This window comes from Lissotriton helveticus, chromosome 3_1, assembly GCF_964261635.1.
Source record: "Lissotriton helveticus chromosome 3_1, aLisHel1.1, whole genome shotgun sequence".
Classification (NCBI taxonomy): Eukaryota; Metazoa; Chordata; class Amphibia; order Caudata; family Salamandridae; genus Lissotriton; species Lissotriton helveticus.
In genome coordinates, this window is record NC_136061.1 from 1,031,693,106 (window position 1) to 1,031,698,520 (window position 5,415).

Below are 5,415 nucleotides of genomic sequence, written 5' to 3' on the forward strand. Positions count from 1 at the left end.
TGAAGCAAGCAGAGGAATCAGGATTTTGCATGCAAGAATCAGGAGGCGGGAGATTGGCCTTGAAATCTGTAGTCTTCCGTCTCAATCAGGAGGGTTGGCATGTATGCCGCTGGTAACTGCTAACTCAGGTCCTAGCACTAACATCTCAGTGGAAGTTTGCCTGTATGTATGTGTGTGGCCTGCGTGGTGCACACATTGTGTGTATGAGTGAGCAAGAGTAATGGAGGCCTATGGGTCCCATTTTGGAAGGCCAGGGCCCATTCATGTGCACAAGATGAGGGTGATATTGTTTTCCCAGTGTATAGAGTATTATATTGCTGACATTCCTGAAGCTGCAGGGAAGATACCTAGGCAATCATTTCTTTTTTTTTAAATATTTTTATTTGGCAACACTTAAAAAATTGTACAATAAAGACTGACATATTATAAAAAAGATTATCACATAGGAAAACATATACATTTCATTTAAATACTTCAAGAGAATTAATGGATAAGCGATTCGTACTGAGAGGAGATACAAAAGATATAATACATCCAACGAGATTTTTTTTCTTTTTTTTTAAACAGTGCATGTAATTTTTAAAATCTTTAAAAATAGATTTCATAAATATTTAAAAAAAAGAAAAAACATACAAGTATTTATTTAGCAATCCCCAATATGCTATCTCATTATCAAGATCTATTACTATTATTCCAGATTTCGACCAGCTCCCAGATTTGGATTCCTTGAGCTCTAGCCTTCCTCCCTCTACATGCATAAATGGCCTTCTCTTGGTTAAAAATACCTAAAAACCGGGCCAACCAAATTTGGAAATTAGGGGGGTCTGCGTCCTTCCAACGAGCTGCGAGGATTATTCTATATACCGCAGTTCCCAAGAAAAGGCATGTTTCCTCTTCCTTAGTATGCATTAAAGTATTGTCATATCCCAAAATATATAAAGTAGGAGATTCCGCTACTGTATGCCCAAACACTTCTTGCCAGAAACCTGCTAACATTTGTCTAAAAGATGTTAATTTATCACACTCATAGAGCATATGGATCAAATGTGCAGGACTTATTCCACATCTTGGACAGTCTGCATTCGCACTTTTCCCCCAAGAATGTAGTTTGGCAGGTGTGTAATATAGGTTATAAACCGTTTTATATAACTGAGCTTTCAAGCTGGTGGAGACAAAAAGCTCAGTTAAAAGCCGTAATGACATATCGATATCGACGTTAGGATTATTAAATTTCCTTCCCCAGCCTGCTTCCGTAATCCCCGTGTCATCTTGCTGACTTTCTATTAATATATCATGAATGGTACCTATTCTGGTTGTCGGTTTTCCTATGCAATCCAGTAAGGGAATATTGACTAAAGGGATATCTGGAATTTTCAAATTGAGAATAGTATTAATTTCGATGAATTTAAAAGTATCTGTTCTCGGGACTGAGAAGTTGCTTTGCAAATATAGGAACCTAAACGCATAAGCAGGATGTAAAAAATCCCAAATAGTCATTAATCCCAGGTTTTCCAACCTCCTGGAGATATCGTCCTTAGCTTGTTCGGGTATCAAGGAAGAGTGCCATAATGATATATATTTATTAAATTTGGGAATATTAAGATGCCTCGCAGTTTTCTTCCAAATTCTCCAGGCGCTGGTTATTATCTTAAATTTAACTTTTTTTAAATATGATGGTTGTACTTGTTTTACTAAGAGGCCATTAGCCTTATTTCCTATTGCTAACTCAAAAATTGATGGTATATAATTGTCTACCGTAGTTGGATCTGTTGTTTTCATTCGAAATAACGGTGACATTTGTTGGAGCAGGGTAGCCCAGAGATAAAACGCTATATTAGGGATTGCTAGCCCCCCTCTAAGGAAAGGAAGGGATAAATAGCGCAAAGATCTCCTTACTTTCCCATAGTTCCATATGAATTTACTCATTTGGGTCTCGAGTGCCTTAATGATCTTATCTTCCACCATTAATGGAATGGTGCGAATCAAATACAGCACCCTAGGGAGAATATTCATTTTAAGAAAATTACCTCTCCCAATAATCGAAAGGTGAATACTATCGATCCTTTTTAAATCTTTCTTTATATTTTTAAGAAGGGGCTCGCAGTTTAACTCTATAATCTTACCAACCTTGGGGGATATGCACACTCCCAAGTACACTGCACTGTCTACCTTTTTAGGATCTTTGAAAAGAATATTCTCAGTACAGATACCAATCGTTTTATCGCGATTCAGGGAATACCCGGAGATCTGACCAAAAGCTTGGGTGATTTGTTCTATTTCTGGTATTGCCTCTGCAGGGTTAGGTGTTGTCACCGCCACATCATCGGCATATGCCAATATCTTGGTGTCATAGGGACCCACCGTAACAGGTTTAATCACATCACTAGCAAGTAATTTCAGAATCAGGGGGTTTATGTACAGGGCAAATAAAATCGGAGAGCAGGGGCATCCCTGCCTTGTGCCTCTCAATATGGATTCCTGGCCCATCACCAGTACCCTAGCTTTAGGAGAGTGGTACATTGCCCTAATTGACTTCCTGAGACAAGGTCCCAGATTGTTTTGGTCTAAAACTGCCCATAAAAATTCCCACGAAACTCGGTCGAAGGCCTTCTCGGCATCCAGGAGGATAAACGACATCTGGCCCCCCACCGCACCCATGACATCAAATAGCGTTACAACCCGACGGGTATGGTCCGTGGTAGATTTACCAGGGATAAAGCCATGTTGCCACGGGGAGGCCAAATGCTCGACGACCCTCCTGAGCCGATTAGCAAGAATCTTGGAATAGAGCTTCCAATCCAAGTTTATTAATGAGATTGGGCGATATGAAGAGGTTAATCTAGGGGGCTTATCTTTTTTCAGAAATATAACTATATTAGTTTCTCTCCATGAATCTGGGGGACTGCCACTCCGTTGAATCCCTACAAATAGACCTAAAATATAAGGTGTTATAATATTACCCAAAATGTTGTACAATTCAAGAGGCAATTTGCAGGCCCTGCGGCTTTGCCTGAAGCCAATTCTGCTAGGGCCAATTGTACTTCGATGTGAGTTATATTCTTTTCGAGGTCCTCCCGAGTGATGTCATCTATACATACATTTGATTCAAGCTCCGTGAGCCAATTAGTCAGGGCCTCTTTGATTGCTTCACAATCAAGCGTATCTTCATTTTGGTATAACTCTTGATAGTATCTTCTGAAAGTATCTAATATGTCCGCGGGTGTGGTGTATTCCTGGCCCTGCGCTTCAATAATAGATATTGAATTAAAAGACTGTTTCTGGCACGTGCGAAGAGCTAGCTGCTTCCCTACTTTCTCCCCGTCTTCATAAATCTTATTGCGGTTTGACTGATAGGTCTCAGCCGCCTTCTGGGAGAGTCTGCTATTCATCTTGGTTTTTAGAATAAGCATTTCTCTCAAGGTTGATCCCGCATCTTCCCCCTGCATTATTAGAATAGTATGTTTTTCCTCTATTCTGGCCAACTCTTGGAGCTGTAACTTGTTAGCCTTATCCGCATCCTTCCTCCGTTTGGCTACAAAACTAATTGTCTCACCGCGAATAGCAGCTTTAAAGCAATCCCAACCTATGCCCCTGAAAGCACTATAGCGGTTGCAGTCGAAAAAGCCCTGAGTCCATTTCTTAATATATTCGGTGTAATCCTTATTGACAAGTAGCTTTCTGTCAAAAGTCCATACTGATCCGGGTCTGTTCAAGTTAGCAGTATCTAATGTAAGAAATAGAAGATTGTGGTCAGAAATAATCTTTGGAAATTTACGGATTATTGCCTTATCAGAGCAATCTCTTGTTGCCCAAATGTAGTCAATCCGAACATATTTACCATGTGGATGCGAAAAATAGGTATAACCGGGGTCAGGATGTTTTTTAATATCCCAAATGTCAACTAGGCCTAAACTCTGTTTAAGCTGAGAGATGGCTCTATATACCTTTGGTTTACGACCGACATATGTATATTTATCCTGATATTGTCTTACCCCATTTTGCGTCAGTGAAATGTTAAAATCCCCACAGAAAATCAGTGTCTGGGACCAGGAGGCTGGTTCCATTTCAAGTTCAGTAAGTATAGAGGGGTCATCCTGGTTAGAGGCATAAATTGAACAGATTGTGATGCCAATCTTAAGCTCAGCGATGACCCACCTTCCCATAGGATCGGCGGCCTTACGTATAGCCGGTCTTAGAAAAGGTCTAGCGAATATAGCAACCCCTCTGGTTCTCGTGGTGTGTGTTGTGTTTACCAATAAATTAAATCCGGGGATCCTCATTACATCTCTTTCTGCCCAGGGGATATGGGTCTCTTGGAGACATATGATATCGAAAAGATTTTGGCTGAATATCCCACATAGCCGAGCCCTTTTCTCCCTGTCATTGAGCCCCGCCACATTCCAAGAACATATTTTCAACTTATCCATATTGCTTTTTTATTTTTTTTTTACTTGCTTTTAACACTAGTTCTACTATGTGAAAGTGCTTCATACCAACTCTGCAGTCTTTTTTAGTACAATTATGGTTGCCTTTTTTTTGTATTTTCTCCACCCTTATCCAGTCTCTTCCCTCCCCCTCCCCGACCTCTCCCTCCCCTCCCCCCTCCCTTTTCCCAAAAGTGAGGCATGCAGACTCCATTAGAGTCTGTTATGATGAAAGTGCAACCCCTGACCAGTGTTTTTTTTAACTAATTAAAGTTTTTCATCGTGCAGATCATATATATTTTTGAAACCTAATAGCCCCCTAATTTCTGTCCTCATTCTCAACAAATTATACTTTCTGATTACTACATAGCATTACTTTATTTTAACCAAAGAGAAATAGCTGAAAAGTGTATCATCTTGTCTCATTTAAGAGCATCCAAGTATTCTTTCGCTTTGATTTCAGACGTAAAGAATTTCGTTTGCCCCCCATTAATAACTTTTAGCCGAGCCGCATTATTCAGATACGCCTGTTCCTTCTTGTCTTGGAATGGTTTTATGAGTTGACGGAGACGCCACCTCCTTTCAACAGTTGTCGGACAAAGTATGTTATTGGTCCCCTGGTTCTTTTTGCCTCCGGCCTGGCTTTTTCCGTGATTGCCTGCCTTAAAAGAAAATTGCCGAAGTACACCAATAGCGCCCTCGGATGTCCCCCAGGCTTAGGTGGGTGTCTTAGAGTAAGGGGGGCACGGTGCGCTCGCTGCACTTCTATGTCCCAATTCCAGCTGGACAGTTCAGGGAGAGAGTCACGAAACAGCTGGATCACAAAAGCGCGAGCGTCTCCCCCTTCCACTTCCTCGGGAAGGCCCAAAACGCGTAGGTTATTCCTACATAGCCTATTTTCCATATCTTCGAGCTTCCATCTCACGTCTGAAAGTTCAGCCTCATGTGCGTTAATCTGTTCCTGATTCGCAACTGTCTCAGACTCATTCAA